Source organism: Cydia splendana, chromosome 25 (genome assembly GCF_910591565.1).
Source record: "Cydia splendana chromosome 25, ilCydSple1.2, whole genome shotgun sequence".
Taxonomy (NCBI): domain Eukaryota; kingdom Metazoa; phylum Arthropoda; class Insecta; order Lepidoptera; family Tortricidae; genus Cydia; species Cydia splendana.
In genome coordinates, this window is record NC_085984.1 from 3998691 (window position 1) to 4016940 (window position 18250).

General features: G+C 36.8%; 1 protein-coding gene across 1 annotated transcript in view; it reads left to right on the top strand.

Annotated features, from left to right (window-relative positions):
* Positions 1-3592: 3592 nt before the first annotated feature.
* Positions 3593-18250, top strand: part of LOC134802741 (PTB domain-containing adapter protein ced-6) — a 115483-nt gene continuing 100825 nt past the window's right edge. Inside the window, exon 1 of the mRNA XM_063775416.1 lies at positions 3593-3884. The gene's annotated coding sequence lies outside the window, so the exon portion shown is untranslated. The remainder of the gene's footprint in view (positions 3885-18250) is intronic.

Consider the following 18250-nt stretch of genomic DNA (forward strand, 5'->3'; position numbering starts at 1 on the left):
TAAGTGCGAAAGGGACGCGCATAGTGATAGACGATAAAAATGGAACCGTGCTGCGCCCACAGGAGTAACATCGGTGTGAGCGGCTCAGGGGTGTCGAGAGGTGTGCGCCGCTTTCTACCCAGTGGCTGTTACCAGCCACTGTGCCTACTCGCGTTTTATGCATCTTTCACTGTCATTAATTATATTATTATATTAGTTGATAAGTGCCTGAAAACTTAGAAGTTGGAGCTGAATTGGAGGATTGAACAAATCAACTGAAGGATTGAACCCATGAGCTCCATTTACGGTTCCGAATAGTTGCACTTCTTAGACCTTCAGTAGTTGCTTTATAATACTTAGGTAATCTTAGTTACTTACCAATAAGTCATAATTAAATCTAAACAAAAAACCTTAAATATAAATATATCGTTAGTCAACACAAAATCTGTCAAAACTATCTGAAAGATGACAAAGGTGGTGCTGTCACCTACTTCACTGACAGTCGGTTTAAGAAGTTATTATGAATTTGTGAAAAGGTGGTTTTACAAATTAGTTGGTACCACAGAGCACCGAACTCTTTAGTTCCTTAAGTACAGTCAACTGTAAAAATATGGGTGTAGACAATTTACTCAAAAATATGTCCCATATTAGTGGGCCAGTCATCTTAAGCCTAAAAAGGGGGTCAACCTCTGAATGAGAGATAATAAGCTGGAAACTCGTATACACCTTCGTTATGACGTGTTAAAGGTCCTCTTAAAAGTCGACGCATATATCGTGTGCGCGTCAGAAGTTATTCAAGGTCAAATGTCATAAAAATCAGTTTTTCGCTGATATCAAAATTTCTATAGCTCCGATGTTTTTTAGATGTAGGTAAGAATTATAGAGCATACAATTTGCGACAAGTTTGGTACCAAACATTTTTTCATGCCATTAGCCGTTTTCAAGATATAGGGCATAGAAGGCGCAGCGGCCAGCCAAACGCACTATGATGAGGTCAATCGTGAATATATATCGGTGAATAATACCTTCTACAATACCTTGAGACGATTTGTCCGAAGTCATATTTTTACACTTGACTGTACCTACCATATAAGTAGAGTTAGACCAAGATAAGTCTGCAACGATTTTGACAGCACACGCAGTGCAAGTGTTATTTTTTATACGTCATAATTTCATATAAGTTTGACGTTTAAAATAACACTTGCAGTGCGTTTGCTATCAAAATCGTTGCAGACTTATCTTGGTCTAACTCTACCTACGTGAGGCCAGTTTTTAAACTTTCGATGAAATTGCAAATTGTCAACATTTCCACCTATACTTCCCACTATAGGTAAGTACATATATTTTCATTAATTCAGTGTTGTCTGTCTGTGTACAACGATTACAATATGGCGTCAGTTCCGCCGTGTCACGGAAAGATAGTATCTGCAACCTTCACGGCTCGTGAATGCATTTTAGCGAGTCCACTTGCAGTTCTTCATTATTTAGCACTGGAAGCTCTATTTTAGTGGCAGATCTGACTGGCTGACAAATCTGTCAAGGTATGGCGCAAATTAGAAAGATGTATTTTGGGTATTTCTATTTAAAGTTGTACCAAGATTTCTGTGTTAGAATTGGGAATTTTTATATTATTTCTACTCAGAATCACGAGCTTTTTCCATTTTTACTGAGAAAAAACGTGTCTCCAAAATTTTTGGTCAGTTTGATTACGGTTTTAAATAACAACCTTTTATGACCGGAACAAAACGGACAAAACATTTTTTATAAAATTTTGGGGACACTTTTTTTTCTTGTATTAGGATCGAAAAAGCTCGTGATTCTGGGTGGAAATAATATAAATATTCCAAAATATAAAATACAAGTTGGGTACAACTGTAAATAGAAATGCCCATTTACCGGAGATCTGTCTACATAGGTACCTAGCTAATACCAGGAGTTCGCAACATTTTTGCGTTACCCCTCTAACCTAACGCAAAATTATGGTGTTTTTACCCTTAAGGGGTTTTAAAACAAGTTTACCATCAGATTGATATTTTTTACATTCCAAGACATATAAAAATAAAAATGTAGACACCTAATTTGCGTCGCATTTAGAATTAGATGGGATTGTTGATCCTTAGCCCTGATTACAAATTCGATTTTAAAACAAGTTAACCCAAACGCGTCAAAGTTTCCAAAATTGCTATTACTTAGCTTTTTTATAACATTGATAAACCTACCAGAGACTAGTAAGAAATAAGGTCTACTTATCTGCGAGTTGCTCATCAATCTCATAATGTAGATCACGTCGTTTGGCGGGAACTAATAATCTTAGAATTAGGGCTTCGGAGATCGAAATTAGTAGAAATTATAATGGCGTACTAACGTTTGATACTCATTGACACTTTCTAACTGAATTAAACCTTCATAAATCCATATACATATAGTGATAGTGAATACTCATATTAATGAATAGGTACTACATATTATGTGAGAAATTTATTCATAGAACAAACAACTTCAACGCGCGTCTGTAGGTATATACTGTGTCTGTACTTCGATTATATAGACACTAGGTTTTTTTAAAGATATCTACCTAATTTGCTTACTTGGGTTAACTCATAGAAAAAAATATATTTTGTGTCACACTTGTTTAATATAAATACCTAAGCTAAAAGAAAACTCCGCCCTAAATAGTCAAAGTCAAAGTCAAAAAGTCAAAGTGTTTTTATTTGTGATGTATTATTGTGATGTGAGTGTATTGTCAATCTGGACTCCTAAAAAACTTGTGTTGCTTACTGATTCTATAACTGTTCCTTCATAATTGCAATCAATGGGTCTCATTACTTTGATAAAAATGCATTATTTTTGTTTTATTTAGATTTATTGTTAAATTATTGTTCTTGAGCCATTCAATTATAGTATGTAAAGTGTAATTAATTAGACAGTAATATATAGTGTTATATATGTAGTGTTGTGTGTATATATATTTATATATAGTGTTTATAGTAAGACATTTATTTATTTATTTAAACTTTATTGCACAAAATACAAATAAAATGTAGAAATGGCGGACTTAATGCCTAAAGGCATTCTCTACTATTACACGTGTATAGTATTATACATTTGAGTAGGTACAGTACAACATCTACAGTAGTGAAGATAATGCGATTACCAACCTTTTCTGTTTTCTTGCTTTTCTTGTCGTTTATCTCGCTTAAAGAAGATTTAGATTAAAAATAAGGACCTTAAGATACAGACAAAAGAGTTGATTTTTTATTAATGGCTAGCTAATCGCCTAAGGTTTTAACTTATCAACACAGCTTAGACATTGAAACGTGTGAAATCTTAACTCTTTTCCATTCAAATCTCATACAATTACTTCTTTTTCTTGTACAAAGCGATAAATACTCCTTTGTAATTTTATCACGATTATTCCTATAAACAAATTTAATTTTGCTTATTACAGACAACAGTAAGACTAAACTCGCTCTTACGCTTTTGACATAAGGTTGCGGTTTAAAAACGCAGGTTGAGTTAGAAAGTGAGGTTATGTTTGTTAATTGTATAGCCTTTTCTTGAGCGGTAACATTGCATACCATTCAAACAGGTAGGGAGTTAGCAGTACCGTGCGGGGAGCCGCGTCCGTTGCACGCCTCTACGCTAAACTAAAACAACTCTTCAAACGCAAATTAAACACTCAAATAACACTTAAAAAACATACATAACAAGGCAGTTTTACTGATAAACGAACTACAAGTGAGTTTAACTTTGAAAAAACGTCCAAAAACTTAGAAAAACAAGTTTTAGGCAGCAGTTACATAAAGCTAACTTTTCTCTTGTGGTTCTTTGTTTTGTGTATTCACCAAGTTTTAGTTTTTGAAGTGGTTTTTGATCTTTGTGGAGTGAAATCGGATAATAGTAAGGTGAGTTGGGGACCTTTTTTAGCAGCTTTCACTTAGGGTTAAGCGTTTGGTTCGTTCGAGCGTTTCGTTCGACGAAAGGTGTTTTATCAAGTTGGAAATGTTAAAACTGTACATGCAAGCGAGCGTCTATGTTAAGCAAAGGTTTTTGATACCATAAACTACCATTCTATCAGTGAACGAATAAAAAGTTTTTAATTTAGAAAATGAATAGTTTTTTGAGTTGATTTTTATGGAGGTAGTACCAATTTCTTATAGGATGTTATTACTTATCTAAAAACAAGAAGCGTTTCCGTGTTGTTTTGCTATATATGGAAATGTAGGGTTTAAATAAAGAGATTTATATTTAATAAACAAGTTATAATACCATACTGTATATATTAATGTTTGTAGAGTTGACACCTTATTTATTAATAGTAAAAAAACTGTCAAGACATGTAGGTTTTAGAATGTGGCAAAAAAACAAACAAAGTGAGCAACCTACACTAAAACTACATACACATACCTACATAATTATGTTCTTGTTGTTATGAATTTATTTTCACAAAATAATAATTACCTAGCTAGAGAAAAACCGTATAATTTCTAGGATTTATATCAACACTAAATTGGATATGAATGTTTTTTTTTCACTGAGAGAGGACGATGCATAAAAGGTGGAGAACCCCTGATGGATTTTTTATTTAACTTACAATGTAAATGTAGAATTTGTATGTAGGTATGTATGTGTGTTCGGGTCAACTCTTGCAAGCTAAATTAACTTTATAGTCTGTATCTTTAGGTATTTAAAAAAGAGTTAACAAAATCTACCCTCAAATGGCTTCTTAAGCCATTAAAGCCAAGAAAACATTACATGATCAAATAATGTAGGTTAAAGTCTGGTCGTTCAGTGACAGATCCAGGTGGTTTTGTATTTGGTTGGTTAATCGATAAATGGTACAACTACCCGAAAATGTACAAATTATTTGTTTACTTTTATTTAAATACCTAAAGATACAGAGTATAATGATATTAATGATGGCTACAAGAGGTAGCCATAGGTACTCTGTGATAAAACAACGCAACCTAAGTGTGAGGTGTTAGAATTGTCTCGATGAGTATTAGTTATCTGTTGAAAGAAAAGTACATCAGCGATAAAAGCTTGTAGCAAAAATGAAATTATTGACAAATAAACGTATTTAATACCTTTAAACGAGCAATTCTTGTTTATTTATATATTTCGGGGATCTCTGGAACGGCTCTAACGATTTCGATGAAATATGCTATAGTTCGTTTTTTTTAGCTTTAGAAAGAACTTGAAAGAAGGTAAGCGATCTTGACATGTCTTTTAATTGAAAAACGCTTTTTAAAAATCAGTAACTATTACTTATGAAAGCAGAAGAATATAAATGATCCTATTAGATTCATAATTGTTACATATTTGCCGTAATTTATTTTTAAAATGTGTTTTTCAATTAAAAGACACATCAAGATTGTTTACCTTATTTCTAATGCTAAAAAAAATGAACTATATATGGGGGTTTTCGGGGGCGCAATTAAAAACAAAATAAATGAGATTTTATACCGCTAAATAGATTCAAAAGATAGGTAGTAGGAACCAGCTATTTAACCGTGTTGAATTAAACATCTGTGCCTACATACAAGTTGTTCGCTAGGCATAGAACGGGTTACAGTACACTGTTGAATGTGTCTTTGTATGTCAGCCTGTCGGAACGGGTTTAAAGTAAGCTAAACCACGGACGTAGCGGGGACTAGTAAAAGAGACTGTCAATATTACAAACGCGTAATTTTATAATATATTGTTTTAACACAAACAATATGACAATAATTATGAAATAATTACTAAAGTTAATGCATATATAGTCACCACACGGGATTGTTATGCCATTCAGGGGGGTCTCTAGTGGTTCCCATAAATTTTTTGTTCCGATTTTTTCAGTCCATAACGTTTTTCATCATAATTTTTATTAGTCATATTGTCAATAGTCATAAATTTTAACAGTATAAATTTCAGTTCCGATTTTTGCAAGTAATTATTATTGTTAGTCATAAAATTTGTTACTCATAATATTCAAAGTCCAGAAGGTATACCATTACATAATGTTGAAGGCAATAAACTTGCTTACCATAATCGTTGTAAGGTCTTTTATCGCAGGTTATAATGATAAGTAGGGGCTCTATTGCATTCCCTAAATTTTAAGTTCCGATTTTTTAGACCATAACGTTTTCCATCATCATTTTTATTAGTCATATTGTCAATAGTTATAAAATTAAACAAACCTGGGGATTATTTATTATTTGGCTTACTGATTTGCCCTCCATTTCTTATTTTCCTGTAGTTTAAGCCATTTCGTCCCGCCAACGAGTCGACGGAGCCCCGCTTCGCGGGGCTCCTATTTCCGCTCTGAGAGACACAAGGTAACTAACGAACCTACCTGAGGAAACAGATTTTTTATTGTTTGGCTTACTGATTTCCCCACCATTTCTTATTTTTCATGTACCTTATTAAGCCATTTCGTCCCGCCAACGAGTCGACGGAGCCCCGCTTCGCGGGGCTCCTATTTCCGCTCTAAGGGACACAAGGTAACTAACGAACCTACCTGAGGGACAGATTTCTTTTTCCTTTATATGAAGGATGTTATTGATTTGGTTTCTTAGACGTTATTCACTTTAGACATTAAAAATGGGGGTCCCTTTGTTTGAAATAATTATTGAAAGTCATAATGTTTAATATTATAGCTCCTAAATATTAGAATATTAGAGAATATCATTTTCTGACTATCGAAATTCGAAACAGTAAGTTTATGGGAAACAAAGGGATGACATAAAGCGATATGATGAACGACCATTAGTCTGATAAAAGATATGCCTTAAAATATTTCTGAACAATTATTGATATACCTTTGAATGTTATACTCATCAATTTTATAACTTTTGTGATTATAGCGTTTAATATTATAGATGTTTATTGTTTATATATTTAACATTAGAACTATGAAATGTTATACTTAACAAAAATTATGACTTTTGATGTTTATGTCCATAAATTATATGGATATCAATTTCTGACTATCGAAATTCGAAACAATAAGTTTATGGGAAACAAAGGGATCCCCATTCAGGGTTCTTGCTAAATTGGAAATTCTATAGCGTAAGTATTGAACAACCAATTTAGCTAGGAGCCTAGGACTCTAAATGGCGCAACAATCGCGGAGCGTGATGGTACCTAGGACCCGATTCGGATTTTGAAATAGACATCTATTAGACATCTTAGACATCACCAAGATACGATAACGATATGTTTAAGATCTAACCTGTCAAATTTGACATTTGCGCGATTCTGGAGATACTGTTGAACGATTTCCACAGGATATGACTTAGAGATCCATTTCACATCTAATAGATATCTTACTCTATCTAACGTAAAAGTGACATTGGTTGCCCGAATTGCGCTGCAAAAGAGAATTAGTTGATATCTAAACTATAACGTATCTAGAATAGATCTAGTACGTGTCGTCTCTTGTGAATATCTTGAAGTCCGAATACGGCAGCTAGTATACATTAACTTTTGCTTATTAGGAAGAGTTAGGTACTTTTCTACTCGTATTGACAGTGTAAAGGGACAAGTGACCACAGATTATCAGTTCGCCGGACGATATCAGCCTGTCAGTTGTTCGGACTGTCACCTTTTGCGATTAACTGACAGGCTGATATCGTCCGGCGAACTGTCAAACAGTGAGCCCCTTAAGGCTTGGAATAAAAATTATAATATTAATTAGGAATGGAAGGGATAAATAAAAATAAAGTATAGTTTTCTCACACAATGTTTATTGTTTTCCATTTTGTTCCACGTTTATTTCTTGGTCGCACGAATACAGACGATTTGACGATGACAGGTAACAACAAGCAATATACTCTTAGGGTTTTTCGAACTACCCGCAATAGGGTATTTGACTGTATTTAAAATAAATTATTTTACACCATGCATGAAATAAAGCACCAGAAGATTAATAGAGAAAAGTAGACAACAGTTATTTTTAAACACAATTTCTATTTTAAAACCCGTATAAATCTATAAAGAGTAGGTAATTTGATTGTGACGTCACATGCCAGTGTTTCATATAAATTCCATATTAGCAAAATCGTTTTGACAGTTCAAAAAAAGAAACTGATTTGACTATTAGTCAAATACCCTATTGGTCTTCATTTTATTTTTACATCAGGATTGTCAATCGGCCTGCGCACAATACTTAATAACGAGATTGGATAATTTGAAGGTGGATATTTTTAGTAGACATGCACCGGATATTCGGTTACTATCCATTATCCGGCCTAACCGGCCATTAATTTACTATCCAGCCCGATACCGGATAGTGACCTACTATCCGGCCGGATACCGGATAGTATCATTGCTTGATTTTGGAGTAAACAAATTGGATTTAAGAAACAGACACGGTCATAGTCGTACTTGTTTATTATTTTTAAACAATTTAAACATTCCACTGACTTGCACGCGCACTTATTTCGAACCTAGAAATGTGTCCGCGCTCACGTTCACTACGAAACAGGTCAAACATGCAGAATGCGCACCTGAAAAACCAAAATGTAGGTATAGTTCCGCTGGCCGAATATTCGGCGGCCGGATACCGGATATTCGGCCGATTGTCAGGCCGAATATCCGGTATCCGGTATCCGGCCAAACAACTATCCGTTGCATCTCTAATTTTTAGAGTTCCGTATCCAAAGGGTAAAAACGGGACCCTATTACTAAGACTCCATTGTCCGTCTGTCTCTCTGTCTGTCTGACTGTCTGTCCGTCTGTCTGTCTGTCACCAGGCTGTATCTCATGAACCGTGATAACTAGGCAGTTGAAATTTACACAGATGATGTATTTCTGTTACCGCTACAACAACAAATACTAAAAACAGAATATAATAAATATTTAAGTGGCGCTCCCATACAAAACATTATTTTTTTGCCGTTTTTTGGGTAAATGGTACGGAACTCTTCGTGCGCGAGTCCGACTCGCACTTGTCCGGTATTACATGCTGATCACTCAATTCCACGAAGACGAAATAATCTTTATTCTGGTTGAAATTCCTTTGCTCCCTAATTTCAATCGCTTCACGTACCATAAAGACTGTTAACTGCTGACATTAAACCTTATAGTAAAGCCTTAAGGTTCACTTTTGGTGATGTTAGCGTCTTCAATGCTGTTAATTGACATTGAACCTTATTGTAAAGCCTTAAGGTTCAACTTAGGTGCTGTTGGTACTTTCCTGTTATGGATGGCGAAAACAGGCTGCACCGTTTTTCGAAGAATAGCACACAAGTATGGTGTTTGCTGAAGCTTGTTTTGCCAACCATACGTTGTTTTTTTTGTTTCAAATTAACCAATCAAATACAAAACCGCCTGGATCTGTCACTGAACGACCTGACTTTAACCTACATTATTTGATCATGTAATGTTTCTTAACTGGTAGGTTTTGTTTACTTTTATTTATTCAAGTTAATTTAAAAAGATACAGACTATAATAACCAGACATCGTAAATTTAAAGCATTTTCGGTGCAGCGGAGTGGTGTTAACGGAATTAGTATTTAAACAATTTCAACCCTAATGATTAATTAGCGATAAAATTACGTTAATATTAACCTTAATTAACATTTTAGTTGGAATTATCTATACCAATTCCGTTAACACCACGCCACTGCACCAAAAATGCTATAAAATTTACGATGTCTGCTAATAACTAAGTTGGTTAGAGTTAGACCAAGATAAGTCTGCAACGATTTTGATAGTACACATGTTATTGAAGAATACATCATAAATAATGTCATAGAAGTTTGACGTTTAAAATAACACTTGCACTGCATGTGCTATCAAAATCGTTGCAGACTTATCTTGGTCTAACTCTAGCTATGTTTTAATTGTTTGTAGTAGCAGCGAGAACGTTAAACCCGCATTTGATTGACAGATAACATAAATCGAAATTGCAAATGGAGTTGTGTATGTACGTAGCTTTTTTTTGTACGTTCATCACATAATTATATTTATTCCCGAGTTATAAGATGGATGATTGTAAGTACCACTACCACTACTTGGTGTAAAACTGTAAACTTGTAAAGTAAGGGACCTATTATTTTAAACACCAATTGGTGACCTGTGACAGAAAAAAAAAACAACGGGTTGCACTCCGGGAGTGCCGACCGAAGTGAAAACTCAATGACATTGTAACAGTTTTTCGATCAGGTCACGTGTCCGTCTTACGTCTTACGAATCTTACGGTCACGTGACCTCTCGCGAGTTTAACATTTTTTTCCCCATCACAAAAAGTGCACAGCGCCGCTAAAGAAGTTTTCACTTCAAAATCACAATCGTTTTAAACTTTTAAAGCATTCGCGTTTTTTTTTATATAAATAAATTATATAAGAGATAAGTTTGATAGAAAGTGTCCGGGTTTTACCCGCTTTTGAAAACTTCCCGGGCGTGTTTCAATTTGGGACAAATCCGGAAAAGCCCGGATTACCGGGACCATTGGTAGCCCTTATTAGTAATGTTTACCTAAGGCGTTGTGCACAAATCACGCGAGGTGTTTTCGGCTACTTTTTGACCCCTTCCTCCCCCTTGGTGATATTTGGTGAGGTTTTTGGCTACCCCCCTCCCCCCACACAACCTCACGTGTATTTTTTTGATTTTTTTTCATTCGACCTAATTTTAAGATAAATAGTATTGTATATAGAAAATCTTGTTTATTTTTCTATTTTCGTTAAATAAACTCGCTATTTTGAAGTGCAGATGCAGAGTGAAGATTTATGTTTAACGAAACCGAGAAACGGTATCTACTCATGTGGTAGGTTTCTTAGGGTTCCGTACCTCAAAAGGAAAAAACGGAACCCTTATAGGATCACTCGTGCGTCTGTCTGTCTGTCTGTCTGTCTGTCTGTCTGTCTGTCCGTCTGTCACAGCCGATTTTCTCCGGAACTACTGGACCACTTTGTGACCCGAATACGGACATGTAACGTAAACAAATGAATTTTAAACATGGGGGCCACTTTTGGGGGATAAATGAAAAAATAAAAAAAAACATTTTTCAAACTATATCATGTTACATATCAAATGAAAGAGCTTATTGTAAGGATTTCAAATATTTTTTTTTTATAATTTTCGAATCAACAGTTTAGAAGTTATTCAAGAAAATAGGCAAAAAATGACCATTCCCCCCCCCCTTATCTCCGAAACTACTAGGTCTAAAATTTTGAAAAAAATACATAAAATAGGTCTATACCTATAGATGACAGGAAAACCTATTAGAAATGTACAGTCAAGCGTGAGTCGGACTTAATTACAGTTTTTAATCCGACCCCTACGGATTTTTTAAAGAGATTTCACTCACGTTTCACATAAAAAATACATTGTTAACAGTGCCGGATTACTTAGAGTAGTAGTTTTCTTAGAGTAATTGGTGATAATTTTCTGATAAGATAATCATTTTAAATATTTAACGGTCTTACCTACTTACGAGTAATTGTAAGGTCAAATTAAAAATAATGTTTAAAAAAAATGTTAAATTGAGAGCTAGCTTAAAGTTTTTTGTACTCGTCGACTTTAATGGTTGAATTAATAAAGACTTTGTAACCAATAAGCAAAACAAGCACGTGCTTACGGCACCACGTTCAGGGAGGGCACCAAAATGGCAGGTTGAAAAAGGTGAACAAATTTTAAAATTAGGGACAGACACATCGTTTTTACCACACGATTTTTTTAGCTGTCCAAAAGCTAATTTGCAAAAATAATGGCGCGTAATTCTTTGGGAAACAATCGGTAGCAGTAGAAGAGTCGTGATTACATGCATAGATTCGATTTCAACCCACTCTTTTGCGGTTCGGCGTTAGGTCTTATGCGAGGCCTTCTGCCTTACGGCAAAGTTGATCTTCTGCCTTAATTACACTTGGGCGTGGATCCAAATCCAAGCTTTCCTCTTTCGCAGCTGGGCCTACTGCCTTTCTCACACTTCGCCAATTCAATTCCAAGCTCTCTGCTTTCTTGCATATTTTATGCATGAAAACAACCTCGCTGAGACCCTTAAATATCGAGCCCTATGCGAAGCTAGGCTGATAGAAAACTGTCCCATCCCTTCTCTATATGAAATCCTGGATTCGCGCCTGGTTGGGACTAAAACTAAAATTGCGTTTTTATATCGAAAAATTTTCGCGCTCGCTTCGCTTGCGTTTTCAATTACTTTATAAGGTATGATAAAGGTGACATTCGGGTGGCGACTGCAGCAACATTACTCTGTTGCAACGTTACTGCTGCAGTACTGTCAACTTCCGTGATAAAATGATGTGACTGATTTCCATACTAAAAGTCAAAATGTACAACTGTCTATCATATTGCGTTTTTATATCGAAACATTTCCGCGCTCGCTTCGCTCGCGTTTCTATTACTTTCTACGCTATGATAAAGGTGACATTCGGGTGGCGACTGCAACAGCATTAGGTACTCTGTTGCAACATTACTGCTGCGGCACTGTCAATTTTCGTGATAAAATGATGTGACTGATTTCCATTCTCAGCTGTAATGCGGCAATGAACTTCTCTCAATTTACCAAAAAATCAATGTAATCTTGATGACCCTAGGGAGAGGGGGCACCTAGAAATGCTTAGGGCATCAAAATATCTTAATCCGGCACTGATTGTTAAAAATTGTGTAATATACGGAACCCTTGGAACGCGAGTCCGACTCGCACTTGGCCGGTTTTTTTTCTTAGTTTCGTTCACTGTAGAAAAATACACGTGAGGTTTCTTTATACCCCCCCTCCCCCAACGTGATCTATCGTGATTTTTTCGTGACCCCCCGCCCCCTATCGAACCTCACGTGATTTGTGCACAAGCCCTAACAACCATCAAGTGGCTAACGTAAAGATACAAAACATAACCCCGTTATCTTAATTATGTGCGCACGCTTTAAGAACAGGTGTGTTAGTGTTTTAAGTTGCCTGCCGTAGAGAAAAAAATACATACAGTGCTCACTACATACACCAGTTTTATTACCTAAACTACTATTATTTTCGTAATCGGCATCTAGCATCTAGTAGCGGAATTATCAGTTCTGCTACTTGACAATAGATGTTGCAACGACCGAAAAGTCTAATGCTCAACAATTTTCAGTATTTTTCAGCTAATATTATAACCGGATTAAACGGAACTCTATTTTCAACTCCTTCTGCTTTTAATACGTGTAAATTGTTGTTCAATACAATTTTCGCGAGTCGCGGCACTAGAATTCTAGTATCAAGTAGTTGTACAGTCACCTGCAATAATATGTTACTCTTCGAAGGCCGCAAAAATATGTGACACGCTCTTATGGCTCTACAAATAAGATCGTGTCAGATATTTTTGCAGCCTTTGTTGTGTAACATATTATTGCAGGTGACTGTACATAGTGCGAACCCGATTATGATTTTTTTAATTTTATTCATGTTTGCGTTTGCCCAGCAGTGGGACACCGAGGACACCAAAGTAGGAAAAAAAACATGTTTCAGGTAAATAAGTTTGACTAATGATAGGCAGTTCTGTCATAGATTTGCTTATCTTTTTCATAATTTTATTATTTTGTAGGTATCTTGCAGCCAAATGTTTCTAGGAAGCAAACAAGTGGTTTTTTTATCGAGATTTAAAAGCTGATGCAAAAGCCAGTTTGGTGGGAAACGGCTCGCAAAAACATCAAATAAAACTAGTTACAAAAACACCGTGTTAACTACTATGGCTACTATAAGGCAGCCTTTCCACTGAGGCGGTGGTGAGGGGAGACATAGAGAAAAAAATACATAAAGTGCGCACTCCATACATCAGTTTTAGTTCCAAAACGACTATTATTTTCGTAGTCGCGACATCTAGCATCGAGTAGCGGAATTATCAGCACAATAGTCGTTTTGGTATCAAAACTGATATGGAGTGAGCACTCTATTCTTACTATAATGAGAATGAAAAACATTGTTACTCAAGACGACAAAGGAATAGTTCGTGTACTTATTTCTACAACAAATAATTTTAAACGAAATTAGGATACGCTAGATAGTTTTTCCAACACTTAGGTATATTCATATATTTGGTCACATTGGCCGTCGCTATGTATTTGATCCTGACTGTACAGGTCTAATAATAGTTCCCTGATTATCTGTCCATTAAAACCAGCTCATGCCTGGCGTTAGAAACCTTCACCGCGCTCGAGCTTCTTTCACCGCTTTCATAACTAGTTCACGTGATAGCTAACGCCTGCTTCATACTAATGTCCTACCGCGAACCACGTTCGACGTGTTGCCTCCCTGTCACACTTACGTACGAATTTACAAGTGCGACAGAGACGCAACAAGTCGAACGTAGTTCGCGGTAGGCCCTCTGTAATAACAGCGATTCTAACGTTATTGGTGGTCTATTGGTCAAAGGGCGTACCGCGAACACCAAAGTTTGCAAATTGCGGGCATGTTTCTCCTTTTCTCCAATTAAGGCGTAATTAGAGTGTCAGAGAAAAATGCATGCAATTTGCGAATTTCGGTGTTCGTGGTAGGCCCTCAGGACGTTCGCCGCGTAAGCTGAAGACACCGGTTCGATTCCGGCCCCGGCCACCGGGAGAGATTGGTCCATTTTTCTTTATAGTTCGTTTTTTTAGCATTAGAAATAAGGTAAACAATCTTGATGTGTCTTTTAATTGAAAAACACATTTTAAAAATAAGTTTCGGCAAATATGTAACAATTATGGATCTATTACGTTCATTTATATTCTTCTGCTTTCATAAGTAATAGTTTTTGATTTTTAAAAAGCGTTTTTCAATTAAAAGACATGTCAAGATCGCTTACCTTCTTTCAAGTTCTTTCTAATGCTAAAAAAAACGAACTATAGTATATGACATTCTATTTCAGTGTACTTAAACTCTTGCTTATTCTTGAAATTTAAGACGCTTAAAATAGTTATTTACGATTTACGATACAAGTGCGGAAAAGAGGAAATTCGAAACGAGTGGCGATAAATTAAAACAAGACCGAAGGGAGTGTTTTAAATCGACATGAGTTGCAAATTACCTATTCGCACGTGTATCTAATCGTACAACGTTTTACAGTACATATCGCCCTTTAAACTTTCGACATACACACGGAAAGTGATTGTTCCCGCACTAGTGCGGTAAACTAGCACCATTTGTACTATGGGTAAACTAAATAAACATCGAGTGAAGCTAATTTAAGTAAAAACGTGTGAAAATCACAGTTAATTCCATTTTACCTATACGTAACCATGGTAACTTTTCAAAGGAAACCCGGCTAGTTAACAAATACCTCACCGATTAATCTAATACCCCAGTGCGTACCAAAAATGCGTTTGTTTACATTACCCAACGTATCCGGTGCGACGTAAGCCGGTTACGACACGCCGAGGCGGAAGACAGCCGAGTTGCCTAGTCGGTTACACCTACTTAACAGTTAATTGATCAGTGGACTTTATGTCGTTGGAATAAGGTGTAGATTTGTTAGTGGATAGTGTGTTGACGAGTACTTATGGCCCTAGCAGGGATATTATCTAGATAATTTCACTACACCTTATAAAAGTAATAAAACAAAGTCTTCCGCTGCGTCTGTCTATTTGTGTCTTTGTATGTTCGCAATAAACTCAAAAACTCCTGAACGGATTTTCATGCGGTTTTCATTTTCACCTATCAATAGAGTGGTTCTTGAGGAAGGTTTAGGTATATAATTTGTTAACCCGTGCGAAGCCGGGGTTGGTCGATAGTTAATTAATAAAATCATAACTTTAAGTAATCAAGCACACAAGCTGTTAGAGTTAGACCAAGAAAAGTCTGCAGTGATTTTGATAGCTCACGCAGTGCAAGTGTTATCACGATTACGACGACACGAGTACGAGTACGAGTGCGTCACGATTTCATAGAAGTTTGACGTTTAAAATAATACTGGCACTGCGGGGGCTGTCAAAATCGCTGCAGACTTTTCTTGGTCTAACTCTAATATGTGTTGTCTATTGTCCAGGAGTGCCAGTTTATGTTTTAAAATCCGTTAATGACTCAAACTGAGCTAAGCCGGCTAGCCGACATTAACAGGAAGCATACATGCGTGGGCGCATCTTTAGGCATCATGCGTCATTTCAACCGAAAACTGACCGAGAAATACCAAAAATTCCGGTAGCCACAAAGATAACAGTCCGGAAACTTCCTACCAAAAGCTAGATTATTTATTTTATTTATAAGACACACTATACAGACAACATTCAATACAATGATTACAATAAAAGTGGTAGGTTTGTTTCAAATCGGAAAGAAACAAGATGCGACATGCTGGCTCTGCCAGGAGCATTGACGTATGATATCTAAGGACTGGCCATACGGGCAATAAGAATGGGGAATGAAAGGGCCAGTACAGCGGTGTGACACCGCTACAACGCGATTGGTTGATGGTTCGCATTACGCGCGCGATTGGTTGATGAGTCCGAATCACGCGCGCGATTGGTCAGAACTAGTTGCGTTAGGCTGCACGATTGGCTCGAATTCGTGAGTGACACCGCTGAACTAGTACCATTTTTAGTGTCCATAATGGCCAGGAGTCAGAGGAGACTGCACATTCTCTGTTCTGTGGACCCCTAATGACAAAAAGAAGTACCTACCTAGGGCGACACGATTACAAATACAAATATATTTATTTTCTAAATTGACATGACATGAAACCTTAGTAATTAAATTAAAATTAACTATAGAATATGTACAACAGCTTCTTAGAACAAACAATAGCCCTCAGTCCCTCACACTAGGTCGAGCCTGTGTCGTGTCGTGAGGACTGTGGGGCATTGAACATAAGATTTACCAACAAGATGCGGAGGATACAGATCTGATACCTAAAAGTAAAATAATACTACTTATATCAAAGATTATTAAACACAAAGAAGAAAGAAATTTGTACAGATATGCTCCGGGTGTGTGTGTGTGTGAGTGTGAGTGTGTGAGAGAGAGTGATCCTGTGTACGCGGTGCGTTATTGCAAGGGTTTTGGTATGTCTTCGGTGGCCTTGTAGGAAAGAGAGATTAACCCATTTCTTAAGGGTGTACAGCAGTTCTTTGAGAGACAATGTTTGGACGTTGAAAGCTTTTAATATTTGGTTATAAATATATGGATGTAGAAACTGTGGGTAGCGTCGCGAGAAAGATGTTTTTGTCAAAGTTTGTGGGACACGAAAAACCATTTTGCGTTGTAATGCTGCGTATGTGGGGGAGTTAAGAGTGAGTTTGTGCATCAGCATGGCGACTCTGCAGACAAATAATTGACGAACTGAAAGTAATTGGGTTTCAGAGAAAAGTTGGTCTGTAGGATGTTGGTAGGGCTTTTTGTACATTACCTTGAGAACAGCTCTTTGTGCCCTTTCCAACCCGAGCATCGTGGTGGTACCAGCTCCGCCCCATACTGATATACAATACCCCAGTATAGACAGACATAAGGCAATGTAGACTTGACGCAGGATTCGGTTATCAGCGGAATTCCGAAGTAGGCGCATAACATAAATCAATTTTCTTACTCGCTGTGAAAGTGAACCTATGTGTTGCTTAAATGAGAAGTGCTGATCAACGTCAACACCCAAATACCGAATGCAATTCGTTCGGCTGATCGAATTGCAGGGGTCATTCGATGATAGACCAGCAGCACACTTGACATGAAGGGCCGTGACTAGCCCTGGCTCAGAAGCTTTGGTTTTGTGAAAACAAATATATTTGGTTTTCTTTAGGTTCAGAGAGAGAAGATTATTGTCTAACCAGCGTTTCATATCGGACATACCCACTTCAGCTTTTTGCAGAGTATCGATCCAGGATTTCCCGTAGAAGATAGCCACTGTATCATCTGCATAGCATATGAGGTAGCACTGAGCAGGCGTGGCGGAGAAAATATCATTTATATAAAGGATAAACAGTGTTGGGCCTAGAACACTCCCTTGTGGTACGCCGAAAACATTTGGCGTTTCTTCGCTCAAGTACTCATCCATCCTCAATCTCTGATACCTGCCAGTAAGGTAACTCTCAAACCACTGAAGCGGAAGTCCCCTTATTCCATAATGCTCTAGCTTTCGCAGTAGTATGGGCACTGAGACGGTGTCGAATGCTTTTGCTAGATCAAGAAACACTCCCACAGACTTCAGGCCGCAGTCCAATGCAGAAGTGATTTTCCTGGTCAAGCTTCCGACTGCATCTTCCGTCGATTACTATTGTTAACAAGCAGTAGGTACTGATAAATTCCGCTACATGACGCTAGATGTCGACTACGAAATAACGTGCGTTTCAGTAAGAAAACCTGATGTATGGAGTTACCACTATTTACTTGTA